The following is a 22035-nucleotide window of genomic DNA, read 5'->3' on the forward strand; positions in this document are numbered from 1 at the left end:
CACTGGTCCCCCTGACATGCCAGGACACCAACCGGGCACCCTAGGGGGCACTGCAGTGGACTTCACAAATTGCTCCCAGGTGCATACCTCCCCTACCTTGAGTGCTGAGCCCCCCAAATCCCCCCCAAAACCCACTCCCCACAACTCTACACCACTACCATAGCCCTTAGGGATCAAGGGGGGGCACCTACATGTGGGTACAGTGGGTTTTGGGAAGTTTGGGAGGGCTCAACATATACCACCACAAGTGTAACAGGTAGGAAGGGGATGGGCCTGGGTCCACCTGCCTGAAGTGCACTGCACCCACTAAAAACTGCTCCAGGGACTTGCATACTGCTGTCAGGGAGCTGGGTATGGCAAAAAATGTTTTTGTTTTTATTTTTTTAGGGTGGGAGGGGGTTGCTGACCACTGGGGGAGTAAGGGGAGGTCATCGCCGATTCCCTCCGTTGGCCATTTGGTCAATTGGGGCACTTTTTTGAGACTTGGTCCTAAAAATGGACCAAGTGCAGCTGGCAAAATGCTTGTCAGAGCCGGCCATCTCGTAACCACACCCCGCCCCGCCCCTCCCCATCCCACCTTCTGTACCCTGCCTTGAAGTTTGCTGGCTCCGCGACGGAAAGCAATTGGCGCCGGCCAAAATCAGCTTTCGATTATACCGATTTGGCTGGGTTCAGGAGATCGCCGGCCATCTTCCGATTTGTGTCGGAAGATGGCCGGCGATCTCTTTCGAAAATAAGCTGGATGGGCATCTCTAGCATTTAGCATGCATGCGCTAAAAATACTAGTGCGCCTTTGTAAAAAGACCCCTTAAATTTGAATGAATTTCATAACACACAAACAAAGGAAGATCAAGGTTTTCAAAAGGGGAGGGCTGATGGTATGGTGCATTATCAGCCTACTAGTTCTCTCCTCTCCTCTTCATTTTCCCATTGATGAATATGACCCAAAACAAATACTTGTCTCTAAAGATTGCAACAACATCTACTGTATTTAAAAATAGATCAAACTTTTGTCGTCCAGAATTTATGGTACGGCTAGTAAAGCATAAGTACATAAGTATTGCCATACTGGGAAAGACCAAAGGTCCATCAAGCCCAGCATCCTGTTTTCAACAGTGGCCAATCCAGGTCACAATATACCTGGCAAGATCCCCAAAAAGTACAAAACATTTTATACTGCTTATCCCATTCAATAATGGTCTATGGACTTTTCCTTTAGGAAGCTGTCCAAACCTTTATTAAACTCCGCTAAGCTAACCGCCTTTACCACATTCTCTGGCAACGAATTCCAGAGTTTATTTACACGTTGAGTGAAGAAAATTTTTCTCAGATTCGTTTTAAATTTACTACATTGTAGCTTAATCGCATGCCCCCTATTCCTAGTATTTTTGGAAAGTGTAAACAGACACTTCACATCTACCCGTTCAACTCCACTCATTATTTTATAGACCTCTATCATATCTCCCCTCAGCCGCCTTTTCTCCAAGCTGAAGAGCCCTAGCCGCTTTAGCCTTTCCTCATAGGAAAGTCATTCCATCCCGTTTATCATTTTCATCGCCCTTCTCTGCACCTTTTCTAATTCCACTATATCTTTTTTTGAGATGCGACGACCAGAATTGAACACAATATTCGAGGTGCGGTCGCACCATGGAGCGATACAAAGGCAATACAACATCCTCATTTTTGTTTTTCATTCCTTTCCTAATAATACCTAACATTCTATTTGCTTTCTTAGCCGCAGCAGCACACTGAGCAGATGGTTTCAACATATCATCAACAACGACACCTAGATCCCTTTCTTGGTCTGTGACTCCTAACATGGAACCTTGCATGATGTAGCTATAATTCAGGTTCTTCTTTCCCACATGCATCACTTTGCACTTGCTCACATTAAACGTCATCTGCCATTTAGACGCCCAGTCTCCCAGTCTCGTAACGTCTTCTTGTAATTTTTCACAATCCTCCCGTGATTTAATGACATTGAATAACTTTGTATCATCAGCAAATTTAATTACCTCACCAGTTACTCCCATCTCTAGGTCATTTATAAATATGTTAAAAATCAGCGGTCCCAGCACAGACCCCTGCGAAACCCCACTAACTACCCTTCTCCATTGAGAATACTGACCATTTAACCCTACTCTCTGTTTTCTATCTTTTATCCAATTTTTAATCCACAATAGAACACTACCTCCTATCCCATGACTCTCCAGTTTCCTCTGGAGTCTTTCATGAGGTACTTTTTCAAACGCCTTCTGAAAATCCAGATACACAATATCGACTGGCTCACCTTTATCCACATGTTTGTTCACCCCTTCAAAGAAATGTAGTAGATTGGTGAGGCAAGATTTCCCTTTACTAAATCCATGTTGACTTTCCTGCTTATAATCGAACGAGAAAAACGCCCAAGTTCCGACCTAAATCGGGAGATGGGCGTTTATCTCACAAAAACGAATAACGCGGTATAATCAAAAGCCGAATTTGGACGCTTTCAACTGCACTCCGTCGCGGATGCGGACAAAGTTGACGGGGGCGTGTCGAAGGCGTGTCGAAGGCGGAACTGGGGCGTGGTTATCGAGCGAACAGAGATGGGCGCCCTTTCGCCGATAATGGAAGAAAAATATGCGATTTCAGCGAGAATTTAGGGCACTTTTCCTGGACCCTGTTTTTCCACGAATAAGGCCCCAAAAAGTGCCCTAAATGACCAGATGACCACTGGAGGGAATCGGGGATGACCTCCCCTGACTTCCCCAGTGGTCACAAACCCCCTCCCAGCACAAAATATGACGTTTCACAACTTTTTATTTTCACCCTCAAATGTCATACCCACCTCCCTGGCAGCAGTATGCAGGTTACTGGAGCACTTATTAGGGGGTGCAGTGGACTTCAGGCAGGTGGACCCAGGCCCATCCCCCCCCTACCTGTTACAATTGTGCTGCTTAATGCGTTAGTCGTCCAACCCCCCCAAACCCACTGTACCCACATGTAGGTGCCCCCCTTCACCCCTTAGGGCTATAGTAATGGTGTAGACTTGTGGGCAGTGGGTTTTGAGGGGGATTTGGGAGGCTCAACACACAAGGGAAGGGTGCTATGCACCTGGGAGCTCTTTTACCTTTTTTTTTTGTTTTGTAAAAGTGCCCCCTAGGGTGCCCGGTTGGTGTTCTGGCATGTGAGGGGGACTAGTGCACTACGAATCATGGCCCCTCCCACGAACAAATGCCTTGGATGTATTCGTTTTTGAGCTGGGCGCTTTCATTTTCCATTATCACTGAATAACAAAAACGCCCAGCTCACAAATTAGCGAATAACATATGGGCGTCTATTTTTTTCAAAAATACGGTTGGGTCCGCCCCTTCACGGACCCGTTCTCGGAGATAAACGCCCATGGAGATAGGCGTTTTCGTTCAATTATGCCCCTCTTTGTCTCATTAATCTATGCTTTTGAATATGCTCTGTAATTTTGTTCTTAATAATAGTCTCTACCATTTTGCCCGGTACCAATGTCAGACTCACCGGTCTATAATTTCCTGGATCTCCTCTGGAACCTTTTTTAAGAATCGGAGTTACATTGGCCACCCTCCAATCTTCCAGTACCACGCTCGATTTTAAGGACAAATAGCATATTTCTAACAATAGCTCTGCAAGCTAATTTTTCAGTTCTATCAGTACTCTGGGATGAATACCATCCGGTCCAGGAGATTTGCTACTCTTCAGTTTGTAGAACTGCCCCATTACATCCTCCAGGTTTACAGAGAATTCATTAAGTTTCTCCGACTCGTCAGCTTCGAATACCATTTCCGGCACCAGTATCCCACCCAACTCTTCCTCGGTGAAGACCGAAGCAAATAATTAATTTAATCTCTCCGCTACGACTTTGTCTTCCCTGATCACCCCTTTTATTCCTCAGTCATCTAGCAGTCCAACCGATTCTTTTGCCGGCTTCCTGCTTTTAATATACCTAAAAAAAATTTTACTATGTGTTTTTGCCTCCAACATAATCTTTTTTTCAAAGTCCCTCTTAGCCTTCCTTATCAGCGCTTTGCATTTGACTTGACATTCCTTATGCTGTTTCTTATTATTTTCAGTCGGTTCCTTGTTCCATTTTCTGAAGGATTTTCTTTTAGCTCTAATAGCTTCCTTCACCTCACTTTTTAACCACGCTGGCTGTCGTTTGGTCTTCCGTTCTCCTTTTTTAATACATGGAATATATTTGGCCTGGGCTTCCAGGATGGTGTTTTTGAACAGCATCCACACCTGATGTAAATATCAAATCCGAACATATTATGATCACTGTTATCAAGCGGCCCCAGCACCATTACCTCCCGCACCAGATCATGCACTCCACTAAGGACTAGGTCTAGAATTTTTCCTTCTCTCGTTGGCTCCTGTACCAGCTGCTCCATAAAGCTGTCCTTGATTTCATCAAGGAATTTTACCTCCCTAGCGTGCCCCGATGTTACATTTACCCAGTCAATATCGGGGTAATTGAAATCACCCATTATTATTGTGTTGCCCAGTTTGTTTGCGTCCCTAATTTCCTTTAACATTTCTGCATCCGTCTGTTCATCCTGGCCAGGCGAACGGTAGTACACTCCTATCACTATCCTTTTCCCCTTTACACATGGAATTTCAATCCACAGTGATTCCAAGAAGTGTTTTGTTTCCTGCAGAATTTTCAATCTATTTGATTCAAGGCTATCCTTAATATACAATGCTACCCCTCCACCAATTTGATCCACCCTATCACTACGATATAATTTATACCCTGGTATGACAGCGTCCCACTGGTTATCCTCCTTCCACCAGGTGTCAGAGATGCCTATTATATCTAATTTTTCATTTAGTGCAATATATTCTAACTCTCCCATCTTATTTCTTAGACTCCTGGCATTTGCATATAGACATTTCAAACTATGTTTGTTGTTCCTATTTACATCATGCTTAGTACTTGACAGTATTAATTTGCAATCTTTTGTCTGATTTTTATTTTTATTTCAGGACACCTGATCTACTATGGTCTCTTCTGCAACCTCACTATCAGGATACCCTATCTTCCCTGTTTTGGTGATATCTTTGAAAGATACCTTATCCCGAACCATGCATTTTTGAGCGACTGTCGGCCTTCCCCCCGTTTCTAGTTTAAAAGCTGCTCTTTCTCCTTTTTAAATGCTGACGCCAGCAGCCTGGTTCCACCCTGGTTAAGGTGGAGCCCATCCTTTTGGAATAGGCTCCCCCTTCCCCAGAATGTTGCCCAGTTCCTAACAAATCTAAAACCTTCCTCCCTGCACCATCGTCTCATCCACGCTTTGAGAGTCCGGAGCTCTGCCTGTCTCTTGGGCCCTGCACGTGGAACGGGTAGCATTTCAGAAAATGCTACTTTAGAGGATCTGGATTTGAGCTTTCTACCTAAGAGCCTAAATTTGGCTTCCAGATCCTCTCTCCCACATTTTCCTATGTCACTGGTACCCACATGTACCAAGACAGCCGACTCCTCCCCAGCACTATCTAAAATCCTATCTATGTGACGTGTGAGGTCCGCCACCTTCGCACCAAGCAGGCAGGTCACCAGGCGATCCTCATGTCCACCAGCCACCCAGCTATCTATATGCCTAATGATCGAATCACCAAATTTAATAAATCAAATCAAACTGGAGTCAGTGGGTCTGTTTTCAGGACTCCACTAGTAATAACTGCATTTATGCCACAGAGGTATTTAAATGTCTCTGTTATATTTCTCCTCTTCCGCTTCTCTTTCAAAGTTTACGTATGGAAGGTCCCTTTTACTAAGCTGCATAGGCGCCTACGTGTGCCCAACGCGTGTCAGTTTTGAGTTACCACCCGACTACTGCATGGCCCTTGTGGTAGTTTCATTTTTGACCCACGTCCGGTATACACGCCGGAAAATCATTTTTATTTTCTGGTGCAAGGCAAAAACTGGGCAGTAATTGTCATTCTCGCGTAGATGATTACTGCACGGTTACCGCGTGAGACCTTACCGCTAAGTCAATGGCTGGTAACGTCTCAGACCCAAAATGGACATGCACCGATTTTTATTTTGCCGCACGTCCATTTTCGGCAAAAATTTAAAAAAGGACCTCTTTTACAGGCGCGCTGAAAAATGGATCTGTGTGCGTCCAGAACACGCGTCTACACTAGAGCAGCCCATTTTTCGGCGCAGCTTAGTAAAAGGACCCTGAGATTTTTACGTCTGTCTCTATATGCTTTATGACACAGATCACTGACCATTTTGGTATCACTCTCTGGACCTACTTCTTCCTGTTTGTATATTTTTGAAGGTGCCGTCTCCAGAATTGTACACAGTACTGCAAATGAGGATTGACCAGAGACTTATACAGAGTCACTCTCACCTCCTTTTTCCTGATTGTCAAGTTTCAGTTTCACTCAGAACTTGCTATCTCACATATCATATAGTACATCTAGGCAACTTACAATCTAGAAATGTGAAAAGAGAGAGGAGGGGGAGGACGACGCAAATAGAAGTAAAAGGATAGAACTAGAATAGCGATAGGACAGTGAAGGTAGATGCAAAAGCACGGGTGAAGTCTTTCTCCTTGTGCATCCAAGCATCCTTCTGACTGACATCATCTTTTCTACCTGGTTAGGAATCTCAAGATTATCAAATGTGATTTCTCCAAGTTCCACTCTTATTCCATTCACAGGAATATGTCAACCCTTATACTGTACCTCTTCTTTGGATTTTTGTAGTACAAATGCATGACCCTCCATCTTTTAGCATTAAATCTTAACTACTGTATTCTAGACCATTCAAGTTTTGCTATATCTCTCCTCATGTTATCCATACCTTCCAGGATGTTTATTGTAGATTTTTTTTTGAATTATCTGTAAACAGGCAAACTTTACCTGAGAGTCTTTTCACAATATCGCTTACAAGAATGTTAAGAACCAAACTAAGAACCAATCTCTGTTGTACTATGCTGAACTCCTTGATTGTCTAGATCCAGACCCTGGTGTACACCCAGCAGACAGAACCTGGACCAACTTTGAGACATTATCGGAGGATATCATCTCCCAAACACTCAAAAGATTTGCCAAATTTCATTGCAAATTAGACATATGCCCAAACAGCCTTATGACATCTGCCCCTCAATAATTTACGACAGACCTAATGAATCACTTGAACTATATGCTACAAAATGGACTCTTCCCGAAGGAGAAAGGAAACATTCTACTCACCCCCATACCCAAAGATACAAAGAAAAGTGCTAGTGAACTAACCAACTACAGGCCAGTAGCATCCATTCTCTTAATAACCAAACTAACGGAAGGGATGGTGACCAAACAACTCACAAACTACTTAAACAAATTCTCAATACTACACGACTCCCAGTCAGGATTTCGATCTAACCACAGTACTGAAACAGTACTAGTTACTCTCATGACTAAATTCAAACAAATGATTGCAACTGGCAAGAACGTACTACTTCTACAGTTTGACATGTCTAGCGCCTTCAACATGGTTGATCATGGAATACTACTATATATCCTCGAGTACTTCGGAATTGGAGGTAACATTCTCAACTGGTTCAAGGGGTTCCTCACCACACGATCATACCAAGTGACATCTAATTCGACGACATCAGCCACATGGATACCTGAATGCGGAGTTCCACAGGGATCCCCCCTCTCACTGACTCTATTCAACTTAATGATGATACCATTGGCCAAACTACTATCAAACCAAAACCTCAACCCATACATATACACAGACGACGTAACGATCTACATCCCATTTAAGCAAGATCTAACGGAAATTTCCAATGACATCAGCCAAAGTCTACATATCATGCATACATGGGCGGATGCATTTCAGCTGAAACTCAATTAAGAAAAAACCCAATGCCTAATACCTCTCAACATAACACGAACAAATTCACCACCTTTAACACACCAAAACTGAATCTCCCAATCTCGGACACCCTAAAAATTCTTGGAGTTACCATTGACCGATACCTAACACTTGAGAGCCATGCGAAAAACACAACCAAGAAGATGTTCCACTCAATGTGGAAATTAAAAAGAGTAAGACCTTTCTTCCCAAGGACCGTCTTCCATAACCTGGTACAATCAATTGTACTCAGTCATCTAGACTACTGCAATGCACTCTATGCTGGCTGCAAAGAGCAAATAATCAAGAAACTTCAGACAGCTCAGAACACTGCAGCTAGACTCATATTCGGTAAAACTAAATATGAAAGTGCTAAGCCCCTACGAGAAAAATTACACTGGCTCCCACTTAATGCATCACGTTCAAAATATGCTCCCTAGTTCACATGTCTTTCATGGAGATGCCCCAGCCTACATGTCAGACCTGATAGACTTACCACCCAGGAATGCTAAAAAATCATCCTGCACATTCCTTAATCTTCACTTCTCCAACTGTAAATGTCTAAAATACAAACTAACGCATGTGTCAACCTTTTCATACCTGAGCACACAATTCTGGAACGCGCTGACGCACAACTTAAAAACGATTTATGAACTAACTAACTTCCACAAACTACAGAAGACCCATCTCTTTAACAAGGTATACCACAAAGATAAACAAATGTGAACTCCTCCACATACATCCAGAATTGTCTTATAATATCTGCTTGTTATACTACTATCATGTTTTATCATTATAATGTTACCCAAGATCCTTCTGTAATACTAAATGTCTATTTTCTTATATATTTCCATCATTCTTGATGTATTGTAAGCCACATTGAGCCTGGAAAGAGGTGGGAAAATGTGGGATACAAATGCAATAAATAATAATAATACTGGTAAAACCTTTTAAAGCATATCCATGTTTACTTAAGTGAAATAAAAATGTTATCTTTGTCACATATAGAATCATTTTTATTGTATTTTGAATTGTTAAGGTTGTTAAAGAGCAATTTGTCGTGTGGTTACAAATTAGACCCAAGGAAATAAAATCAGTCATTAAGGGGCTATTTATTAAAACACGCTAGGTGTTTAATGTGAGTTCTATTGCATGCTACCAGCAAGATACCACATTAATTGATAGCACATGCTAATTGCCACATCAAACACTTAAAATGGAAATTAAGCATTAGGGGGCACAGAATGGGAATGGACTTTGTCTTACAGTTAGCACATATGTGGTGGAGTGATACAGGCTACTGCCTCCTAGTGGTGACAGACCAATGAGATGAATAGACTGAGAGTAATGTTATGTACTCTGGTATTACTTTTTTATTTATTACGCCCCTCTGGTATGCGGCCTGAATTCTGAAGCTCCTGAATGATACTGACAAGCAATGAAACAGGCCAATTACTATAAAAATAAAAGCTATTTATTTACAAGCGGATAAATAAACAAAAGAAAGCAGAGGTAATTGGTTTGTGGAAATAATACACAACTGATAAGTCATTCACAGAATAGCAATCACAAAAGCTATCTGTATGTTAGCAGGAGGTCACTTAGAATTATGCTGAGTAAACATGACACTCCCTCGGCCTTTCAGTATGGACTGCCTGCCTATCCCCACAGCAATCTCGTGTCCCGATGCTCAGAACCAAATGTGGGCTTCAGAGGCCATTAGCCCAGACTAATGTCCCGCAGAATGTTCAGTGCCAGCAAGCACGTGAAACAATGAACTCGCCACCTCTGAATGCTAATTGCATGCAAATGCATACTAAACAAGGTCGTTAGTATTCTTCTCCAGTGCTTAGCGGGCAGCATTCCAAACAAGGGCATTGCTCCAGTGGCAAACCCTATGCCAGCTTGGATCTGGTTTAGGGTTTGCCAGGGCATTGGGGAGGAGCAGGAGGAGGGACTAGCGCTCCCTCCTGCAAGCGCTACCTAAAAATGGTGGTGCCCTGTTCGGCGCTGGGTGGAAGTTAAGCCCTGCCCAGCGCACCCCAGGATGCATTGGGCAGGGCAGGGTGCCACCATTTTGAGGCGGTGTCCATAGGAGCAGGGAAGGAGTGCTAGTCTCTCCTGCTTTAAGGTACGCGGGGTTTGGGGGAGGAACCACTACTAGACCACCAGGGTTAGCCTTTGGGGGGGGGGGGGGGGGAGAGGTCAAGTCTGCCTGGTGAGGATTCCACTGGACCACCAGGGTTCTATGTATTGCAGTGATGGGGCTATGTGTTGGGGGGGGGGGTGTGGGGGGTCCACTGGACCTTCAGGGCCTTGTGTTTGGGGGGGGGGGGGTTGGGGAGTCTGGAGGTCCACTGCACCACCAGGACTTGACAGGTCTGGGCTTTTCTCCTGCAGATTAATACAAAAACAGATTAATATAAAAACATACATTGCACAAATATAAAAATGTCCAATAAAAACATTAAAACATATAAATAAAACAGGCATAAAACAAGAAACAAAAGGAACACTTTGAGTCCCAAAATCTGAGACATCCCCAAAAACCTTAATAAAGACATCATTTTCAACCCCTGCTTCAACTTGTGGTTAATGATTTGCTTTTAATCATCATTACAGTATTAATGTTTTATATGCATAAGTTTATATGTTAACCTTGATCTGATATTCACCCAGTTTTCTGAGTATAAGTGAGTCCAGCCTTCTAGATCATATTTAAACAATTCTTTGTGTAAGACAGTGAACCTCAGTGGTGCTGCTGGGCGAATATATTTTGTCGCTGAGTCTTATGCACGTGTATCGTCATTGGTCCAACCGCCTCCACCTAAATGTATTCACTAACTAATTACTTGTGCATTGCTTATTCTATTGATAATAGAGTAGATTTTAATCAATACTCATCTTGAAATGAAATTTGATGTTAGTCGGCCATAGGGGTACAGTGCTCCAACACAGCAGGTGTTTCACGATAGCTTTCTCAAGGAGGTCCCCTACAAATAAAGGATAAATGTGTTAAACCCAACCCCTCTAGATACTTTTACCATTTACAATTTTTCACTGAAACCATCTAGTTCCTGTGATTGGTGGGGGATCATGGGGTTGTAGTATATATGAAGGTTTACACCAAGACGCCACCACCATTTTGACTGGGGGGCATTATGTCGGTAGGCTGGAAGGAGACTAATAATAGGTAACTTTATGCATTGAAAATTGTAAATGGAACTCCTATCGTATGAGGAAAGGCTAAGGAGGTTAGGGCTTTTCGGCTTGGAAAAGAGACGGATGAGGGGAGATATGATTGAGGTCTACAAAATCCTGAGTGGTGTAGAATGAGTAGAAGTAAATTGATTTTTTACTTGTTCCAAAAGACTAGGGGACACTCAAGGAAGTTACATGGAAATGCTTTTAAAACAAATAGGAGGACATTTTTTTAACTCAACGAATTGTTAAGCTCTGGAATCCTTTGCCGGAGGATGTGGTAACAGCGGTTAGCGTATCTGGGTTTTAAAAAAGTTTGGACAAATTCGTGGTGGAAAAGTCCATAGTCTGCTGTTGAGACAGACATGGGAAGCAATTGCTTGCCTTGGGATTTGTAGTATGGAATGTTGCCACGATTTGGGTTTCTGCCAGGTACTTGTGACCTGGCTTGGCTACTGTTTGGAAAACAGGATTTTGGACTAGATGGACCATTGGTCTGACCCAGTATGGCTACTCTTATGTTCTTATGTATGTTCTTATTTTTTAGGCACCATATATAGAATCTCCCCCATTAGGTGCAAAACCCTAGCACACTTTATTAAATAGGAGCTAAATGCCCTAAAAATGTAGAACAAATATAGATTTTGTAGCAAATTATTATAAATGCTTCCTGTTTTAAAAATCTTTTCCAAGTCCACTGTTCTGTTGCCCATGTGATACATGTACCAGGTTTTGATATGAAGTAGCACTTCATCACCTCCAAAACCGTGGTCTTGGCAATGACTAAGTAAGAGGAGTTATTAAAACCATAATTTCTCTCCAGAGCATAAAAAAAAGGATTGTAATGACTTTGTCTATTTTAATATCCAATTGAATTATTTAAAACAAATATATTTGCTAGTACTACAGTGTTGAGCTTTTATTAATTCCAGTGGTTACTATAGCTACTGTCTTTTTATACTGTCCCATAGTTTTCTGTTTCAGCATAACAGGTCATGGCTTCCCATTCGAAGGCTTGTGAAGAGTGGGGGTAACATGCCCAGCATGTGAGCAGCAGTTATTCCATTTCCCATGCCCTTCCTTGAAGGGACAGAGCGAAGCACAGCAATGGGTTCTGAAGATGTGGAGGCATTTGTGTTGAAAGGATATGGAAAAGTTATATCTGTCTCTGTCTATATTAGGGATGGGCTATTGTTTGAAACAATTGTCATTCCCCAATAAGAGTGTGATTATTTGCATATAGGAAGTAATTCTGAATAGGGTGCTAAAATTCTGTGCTAAATTACTAAGTGCTGAGCTAGTATTCTATAATGGTTTCTGGGCTCCCAGATTTCATGATAGAATACTAGCTTAAGTCAGTAACAATGCGCCTAACTTTAGGTGCGACCACTTACGCCATCTCAATAGCTGGTGTAAATGCACATGCTTAAAGGTGGGCACTTATGCTCTCATCTTATAGTATTCTATAAGTTTTGCATGTAAGTGACCCATCCATTACCCACTCATGCCCCTCCCACATCAATGCCCCCCTTAGCAGTTGTGTCCTTTAGAAGTTAGGCACTAACTGCCGGATTCTGTATATCGCGCCTAGTGTTCCACACCTAAATCCAAGCATATTCCATAACAATGCGCGTAACCTAATTGGCTTAGCAAGCTAATCAGCATTGTTAATAGCACTTAACAAGCAATAATGAGCACTAATAGGCAATAATTAGAATTTATGTGCATAACTTGCCAAGCTTATACTGTAATGAACTGTGCCTAAATTCCAAAGCACGCAGTTCAGAAGGGGTTTGGCTATGGATGAGGAAATGGGGGTTTTGTGGGCATTCCCAGATGTATGCATGTTGTTGTAGAATATGGTTCAGTCCATGTAAATCTACACATAGGGATTTATGCCACGTTTTCGTTGGTGTAAATGGATGCGCGTAGTTTTAGGCACTGGGATATCAACTAAGTGTATGTTGTATACTGCGTCTAAATCTTATAGGATACGCTTAGGCAAAAATTATTTCTGCACGGATTTTCCAGGTGCCATATATAGAATCTCCCCCTAAGGTCCGGATTCTCTATAAGGCATGGTGAGTAGAGTGCATTAAATTGTGTGTGTGGCCAATTTACACTCGCTGCTCAATTGAGTAACAAGTCAAATGAGTGTAGAAGTGGCCTAGTGGTTAGGGTGGTGGACTCTGGTCCTGGGGAACTGAGTTCAATTCCCACTTTAGGCACAGGCAGCTCCTTGTGACTCTGAGCAAGTCACTTAACCCTCAATTGCCCCAGGTACAAATAATAAGTACCTGTATAAGTAAGCCACATTGAGCCTGCCATGAGTGGGAAAGCACAGGATACAAATGTAACAAAAAAAAATTAGTTACAATAATTGGCCAATAACCAATTATCATCACTAATTGGAAATAACTGGAATTTATGTGTGCTTTTTTAGGTGTATTCTAAAAATTCCAATGCTTGTAGCTGAAAAGGGGGCATGGCCATGGGAGAAGCATAGGCGTGTCAGGGGTGTCAATCACGTTTATGTGCATTGTTATAGAATTCAGGGGAATGCGTGTACATTTTAGGTAAATATGAAACAAAAAACACCTACTTGGCAGTGGCTTGTGGTGACTTGTATTTATTTATTTTATTTATGCATTCTTGTATCCCACTATTATCCAAAAACAAGTTTCGGTTCAAAGTGGCTTGCAATTTACATTTTGGTGGAGTAGTGTTGAGTAGTGTTGAGCAATGTTGAGAAGGCATCTATAGTTCATGTGGTTATTCATAGAGTTTTTGAAAAGAGAGATTTGAAGTGGAAAAGGTAGTGGTAGCTTTTGTGTTCAATTGTAGAGTTTTGGTGATATTTATTCATATAGTTTTTGAAGAAGTAGATTTGAAAGGAAGGCAACAATATCTTTGTGATTAGCTGTAGAAGTTTTTGAAGAGGTAGTCTTTCATTTCTTTTCTGAATTGGAGGAGATTTGTGATGCTTCTTATGGTTTTTGGTATCGAGTTTTACCATTTGGAACCCAGGTAGCTAAATCCTGCTGTGTAGGTAGTGTTGTAGATGGCATTTTTGCAGTTGAGTAGAAGTAGGAGTAGGTAGTTTCTGTTTTCCGGGCTGTCATTTCTTGAGGATAGTTCAATCATGTTAAGCATATATTTGGGTGCTCACTTTGAAAAATATTCTTGCCTTGACTGGTAGACTATCCAGCTTATAATTGAAAAAGAAAAACGCCTATATTGCGACCCAAATCAGGAGATAGACGTTTATCTCACAAAAACGAATAAAGCGATATAATCGAAAGCCGAATTTGGACGTTTTCAACTGCACTCCGTCGCGGATGCGGACAAAGTTGATGGGGGCGTGTCGAAGGCAGAACTGGGGCGTGGTTATCGGGCGATCAGAGATGGGCGTCTTTCGCCGATAATGGAAGAAAAATATGCGTTTTTAGCGAGAATTTAGGGCACTTTTCCTGGACCCTGTTTTTCCATGAATAAGGCCCCAAAAAGTGCCCTAAATGACCAGATGACCACTGGAGGGAATCGGGGATGACCTCCCCTGACTCCCCCAGTGGTCACAAACCCCCTCCCACCACAAAATATGCAGTTTCACAACTTTTTATTTTCACCCTCAAATGTCATACCCACCTCCCTGGCAGCAGTATGCAGGTCACTGGAGCAGTTATTAGGGGGTGCAGTGGACTTCAGGCAGGTGGACCCAGGCCCATCCCCCCACCTGTTACACTTGTGCTGGTAAATGGGAGCCCTCCAAACCGCCCCCCAAACCCACTGTACCCATCTGTAGGTGCCCCCCTTCACCCCTTAGGGCTATAGTAATGGTGTAGACTTGTGGGTGGTGGGTTTTCAGGGGGATTTGGGGGGCTCAACACCCAAGGGAAGGGTGCTATGCACCTGGGAGCTCTTTTACCTTTTTTTTTGTTTTTGTAAAAGTACCCCCTAGGGTGCCCGGTTGGTGTCCTGGCATGTGAGGGGGGCCAGTGCACTACGACTCCTGGCCCCTCCCACGAACAAATGCCTTGGATTTATTCGTTTTTGAGCTGGGCACTTTCATTTTCCATTATCACTGAAAAACAAAAACGCCCAGCTCACAAATTGTCGAATAAAACATGGACGTCCATTTTTTCGAAAATACGGTTCGGTTCGCCCCTTCACAGACCCGTTCTCGGAGATAAACGCCCATGGAGATAGACGTTTTTGTTCAATTATGCCCCTCCACATAGTGTTTCAAGCAGTGGGGCTGCTCTTTCATATTTCAATTTCTTGAAAATCAGTCTTGCTGCTGTTTTTTTTGGACTGTTTGCAGCGATTTTAGTCTGTTTTCCTTGCACCCTATGTATTCTGCATTGCAGTAGTCTAGTTTTGATAGTATCGTTGATTGGCCCAGTATTGAGAAATAGGGAAATAGTCTAGGGAAATAGTCTATTATTCTTCTCAGTTTCCGTGGTGTTCTGAAGCACTTTGATTTTACTGCTGATATTTGATCGACCAGTGTTAGGCGTTTGTCGAGAATGATTCCTATTATTTTAAGTTGTGTTTCGATGTGGTATGTTTGTATGTTTATAGCAGGGGATTCAGTAGATGTGCTAAACATTTGAGCAGTACGTACCCTTAACTGAGGCAAATGTACTCACTGTTTGTGCTGAACAATGTCTCGTCTTGGTCTGTCTCTGAGAGTCACCTATAACATTTGCTAATTCTCCTTTTAACTTCTGTGTTGATTTGAAGAAACTTAATTTCTATATCACCATTACTTTTCCGAAATCTATCCTTTAGAGTTATACACAGACTGACATTATATGGTGTAGAACTGCAGATTCCATTAAAAAATACTTTGAGGAATACAGACATTCTGTGATATTCTGAGGCTGAAACAGCAAGTTGTTGTGTACACCCAAACAAGACACAAAAGCAGAGAACAGCAGACACATAACTTCCAGGATGCATGCAACAAAATAAAATAATCTTTGCCTTGTCACCCATTCCTTTTTCAGGTCATACTCAAATAGGAGTGACATTAGACAATGCACGGTCATTGTTACCTTGGTCCAAACAGTCATTTTCACTCTCAATTGCCTGATTAGTAAACCAGAGCGTAAAAATGCTAGCATGCCTTTGTAAAAGAGGCCCTAAATCCCAACTCCCTTTCCTTCCCTATCAGTTTTGAGAGAACAACCACAACATTTCCTCCAGCGCAGCAAGGCTTCTATTTCTAAAGAAGGAATCCCATAACATGATTAAAGTATAAATTAAGAAGAACAGCCCAACACATTTGGAAATAATAATCTGAAAGCACCCACAGTGATTTTTATATTTTCTTTTTAATCCTTTCATTATAAGTTACTAATTGCCCTCAGCAATTTATGATTTGTACTGTTCACACATGGCAACTCAGTGGAGATACTGTGTTTCAGTTTATTAACACTTATTAAAGACACAATAGGACATTACTTGAGCATCATAGATCATCTATCCCAGCTTTTCACTTTTTATTGCAGTTTTGATAAACTTTGAGTGCTGTGCTATGTGTTTCTGAAGATATAAACTCATATTAGAAATGTACATTCGTTATTGCACATTCACCCACTGATTCTATAAAGGTCGCCAAAATTGCATGTACAAATGTAGGTGTGGCCCTGATTTGTGCATGCAGTTTAATAGATAATAAGCCAATTAATGCCTATAATTGGCTTTTTAACAAGCAATTATTGGAACTAATTAGATTTAATTGGGACTAACACGCATAAATTTAGGTGCAGGATCCTCGCCTGAAATTTAAGCGTGGCCCAAAAAAGGGGTATGGAAATGGGAGGGTCATGAAGGCATTTTACGGAAGTTTGCCTGTTATAGCGCAGTAAAGCACACATTGAGGAACTTCGACTTTTTCTCTCAGGGGACGTGGCATGAGTGGTGAATGGGCACGGAAGCCTTAGCCAGCTAGCGCATTATCCAGCTTATTTTCGAAAGAGAAAAACATCCTTTAGTGCGACCTAAATTGGGAGATAGACGTTTGTCTTGCAATGGCGCCCAAATCGGTATAATCGAAAGCCGATTTTGGGCGTTTCCAACTGCACTCCATCGCGGAAACGAATAAAGTTGATGGGGGTGTGTCGGAGGCGTGGTGGAGGCGGAACTGGGGCGTGGTTATCAGCCAAGGAGAGATGGGCGTCTTTAGCTGATAATCGAAAAAAAAGGCGTTTTAACTGCGATTTTGGGTCACTTGTTTTGGACCCTTTTTTTTCACGAACAAGTCCCAAAAAAGTGCTCCAACTGCCCAGATGACCACTGGAGGGAATTGGGGATGACCTCCCCGGACTCCCCCAGTGGTCACTAACCCCCTCCCACCAAAAAAACCCCACTTTAAAAACTTTTTTCCCAGCCTGTATGCCAGCCTCAAATGCCGTACCCACCTCCATGACAGCAGAATGTGTTCGATCCTGTCACAGCCTTTCCCTGGGTCAGATGTGGCTCTCGGGTGCAGTACAGGGTCACATCAGCATTGCATTGTGGTGGGTGTAGGGTATTGGGCTCCGTGATTTCATTAGCTTGTGTTACAGTCTCACGATGTTGGTAGTTGGTAGGCTCTTCTCCCATGGTGCTTTTCCCCCTACCTACTGGGTCAGAGTTTGCCCTGTGTTTCCTGTTGTAGTCCATGCGGTAGTGGCCATTTTTGTAAGCCAATTTTAGCTCCCTTTCCTGTGTTAGCCACGTTAGACAACTTAGTTCTTCCCTTGAATGTGGCTGAAAGAGGGCATTGTACAGCATTCTGCCAGCTCTGACCTACTGCTCATCTCAGTACCAGTGAGACTCGTTGCCAGTGGGGCACAACCTCTGATCTGCAGTTAACTGTGAGTAAACGCGGTTATTCCAATAAAGGACGTTTTCGGAGAGATTAGTCTTCAGGTGTCAACTGGTATGCCAATGTTATATAGCAGCAACCAGTCCTAGAGGCCTGCGTGTATGCAGGTCCCTGGAGCACTTTTAGTGGGTACCGCAGTGCACTTCAGGCCCATCCCCCCCCACCTGAAACACTTGTGCTGGTAAATGGGAGGCCTCCAAAACCCACTGTACCCACATGTAGGTGCCCCCTTAACCCCTAAGAGCTATGGTAGTGTTGTACATTTGTGGGTAGTGGGTTTTGGGGGAGGGGGGTTGGGAGCTCAGCACCCGTGGTAAGGGAGCTATGTATGTGGGAGCTTTTTCTGAAGGCCACCGCACTGACCTAGGGTGCCCAGTTGGTGTCCTGGCATATCAGGGGGGCGAGTGTACTACGAATCCTGGCCCCTCCCACGACCAAATGGCTCAGATTAGGACGTTTTTGAGCTGTGCGTTTTTAGTTTCCATTATCGCTAAAAAAAACAAACGCCCAGCTCAAAAACGTCCATTTTTTCGAAAATTCGGTTCGGCCCGCCCCTTCACAGACCCGTTCTCGGAGATAAACGCCCATGGAGATAGGCGTTTCCGTTCGATTATGCCCCTCTATATTTACTATGCGCTGTCTAACACACAGTTAATGCGAGAGCACTTAGCACCTCCTAAAACGTACTCAATTATATTTGTGAAAACAAGCTAATTCTTCTATCTCAAACATTTAGGGGGCAATTTTGAAACCTGAGCGGAAGCTTGTCCTGCAGGACTGCAAGCTCATTCTCAAAGGAAACTCCTGACTGGCTGTGGATGTCATATCTGCTTTTCATCGGGAACAATGTCTGCTGGTGAAACCACTCACAGGGATTTCAAAGTATTACAAAACAGGGGTAATTTCATAACAGGGCATCTATTTTATAAAGGCAACATAGGTGTTTATGTGGTTTTACAAAATAGGGTCTTAGAACTATCTCCAATAGCACACAAATGCTTTCACTTAAATCCATAGGATTCAATGATTGAGGTTGCTAGACCCAATGGAAATTACCTCTCCGTGGATACAGTCAAGGAGTTTGTTCAGTATTGCGGGTATTCAAGCACCCACAGGGCTGGCTCAAATGCACAGGTGTAAATGTGTGCATGTATTGTATGCTTCTACATGAGTATTTTATGAAGAACACACGTATAATACTGCTCCTTCCCAGCTCCTCCCACCAAAATGTGCCCCGGGAATATCTGCATGTAAAAGTAGGTGTTTCTACTTTACATATGTATAAGCCAGAGTCGTAGCCAAGTTTTGACATCAGGGGAGAGCAGGCTTTTATAAAATAGGTGCCAGTTGGTGTCAGCTAGACAACAGTGCCTGTGGCTGTGACGGGCAATGATTAATACAGGCTCTCTCTGTTATGTCCTGCCTACAAGGAAACAGGAAGTTACATCAGGAGACAGGATGCAGAAGAGGTTCCCAGACTGGCCAGAGCAGGCAACCTGTCTTCTTAATTACAAGTAAAAATATTCAAACTGTGACCATCACCTCAGGAACATCACACACACTCCTTCCACTGCTAAATACTTTGTTTAAATCAGATGGACTATTGTTTATGTGGTGACTCTACAGGATGTGGAAATCACTAGTCCTGAGCGTTTTTATTTTGGTTGACAAGGGCCACCAAAGGCAGCCCTTGCCCCAGAGCCTACTTTCAAATAGGGCCAGACATTTTGTGAAATAACACAAAACCCTGCAAAATGACATCCAAAACCTATACTGAAAACTTACATCATAACAGCCCTAACCCACTTAAGAAAAGACAGTGCTACAAATATTACTCTGAGCCCCAGAGCAGTGCTTCCCTAAGTGGTCCTGGAGTAGCCCCTTGCCATTCAGGTTTTCAGGCTATCCACAATGAATTTGCATGTAATGGAGGCAGCATATGGAAATCAATTTCATGCATATTTATTGTGGATACCCTTAAAGCCTGACTGGCAAGGGGGTACTCCAGGACCAACTTAGGAAACACTGCCCTAGAACACCAAACTTACCACACCGTAACAGCCTGAACCCACCTATGAAAAGGCAGTGCTATATATATATATATATATATATATATATATATATATATATATATATATATATATATTGCACTGGGCTTTACAGCACGAATATACCTACTATTGCGAAACTGGAACAAGTTGCACTGTTACACATTCCTACACAGACACTACATGCTAGTAGAATCCTTCATCTCAGTCGCACATGCAGAGCATGGACAGACTCTCATCTAATACAGAATAGGGAGCCACAAAAAAAACCATACCGACAAAAGTTGAAATAGAGACCCCCTCCACTCTGCCCAACAAAGCGAGACTCAGTGCAATACTGGTAAAAGAGAAACAGAAATGCATTTTCTTCTTTTCTTTGCAAAATAAAAATAGAAAAAAAGAAAAAAATGTATATTTTACAAAGCAGGTACATCTCAGTCCTTACAAAGTATTTCATAAAAATATTTTTTTTCTTTTCTACCTTTGTTCTCTGGGAATTTAATTTTCTAATTGAGTTGATCCCAGTCTTTTTTTTTTTGCACGTTCCATAGGTCAGTGTTCCAAATTCTTTTCCAGGTTGTCCTTTCCATTTCTTCTATCTCCTCTTTTCTTCTTCCTTTCTCTACATCTGTCTGGCATCGATCTTTCATTTTTTTTCTCCACTATCAAATAGATGTGTACTTCTGTATTTTTTTCCTGAACAGCTGACTTAGAACATAAGAGTAGTCATACTGGGTCAGATCAATGGTCCTTCTAGGCCAGTATCCTGTTTCCAACAGTGGCCAAAGCCAGGTCACAAGTACCTGCAGAAACCCAAATCATGGCAACATTCCATTCTACAAATCCAAGGGCAAGCAGTTCCTTCCACACAAATGGATTATTCTGTTTTGAGACATGTTTCAGGGACAAGTGGTTTTATAAGTCAAAATAAAAATAAATATTTTGTTTCATGCAGATTTCTTCTGTTTGAACATAACTAAATGGGCTATAAGCCCCTAATGCAGTCCATTGGATTTCTTATATTTTGTTCTTGTGATGACTTAAATACTGTGCCAAAACTGAAAACTCTTCTCTCTATCTGGTCAATAATAAAAGGAGCTTATTTTAAACACTATCCACCCTAAAAGGTTGTTTTGGCTGTACATGAGGAATTATAATGTTATTATTATTATTATTTATTGCACTTGTATCCCACATTTTCCCACCTATTTGCAGGCTCAATGTGGCTTACAAAGACCTGTTATGGCCATTTCAGGGTACAAAAATACAACTGGTGTTACAGAGATATTAAGGATAACTAGAATAACAAGTCGATCTAATCAAGCAGTTATAGAAAGAAGACAATCATAATAAGGGAGGAGTGATGATGTGTTGTAGTTAGTTATGTTGAATAAATAAGTGTGTGTTTGTATCCCTAGTTATGCATTCAAAGTTTATATAATTCTTTCAAGAAAGTCTGTTAATCGTTTAACTTATTAATGAAACGTAACCACAGAGGCATAGTATGGTCGCATTTCTAATAGAGTAATACTAGGGCCCATCTAAAGAGCAGGTTATTTTGAGTTAGTCTTCACTAGATCAAACTTGCTTTGCTTGTGCCATCACCATAGAATTCAGTTATATCATGGGAGCAAGTACATAGACATGTCTGAAACATTTGACAAAGTTGAGATTAGCATATATACCAACTGGGATTTAAAAGTCTGTCCTTTAGTGATGTCGCATGTTCAGAAATCGTAGCCATAAGTATAGATAGTTATTCAAATATTATCACGTGCACACAGCAGAACAGGCATCCATACACACAGTGCACAACAACAACTTCTACAGAGTACATCCAAAACTTATTTTTTATTTTCTCATTTCCATCTTCCAAAATTTTAGACAGCAGATGTACAGATCAGCAGAACCCAAAGCACTCCAAAACAAGTAAAGTCAGAAACAACAGTTTATACCTAATTGTTCAACCACCCTTAGGAGTCACTTTTGGGTTTGTAGTAGTAGTAGAATCAAACCTAGGTGCATGTAAGGATTGAATGAACAAT

This window comes from Microcaecilia unicolor, chromosome 7 (genome assembly GCF_901765095.1).
Source record: "Microcaecilia unicolor chromosome 7, aMicUni1.1, whole genome shotgun sequence".
NCBI classification, from domain to species: domain Eukaryota; kingdom Metazoa; phylum Chordata; class Amphibia; order Gymnophiona; family Siphonopidae; genus Microcaecilia; species Microcaecilia unicolor.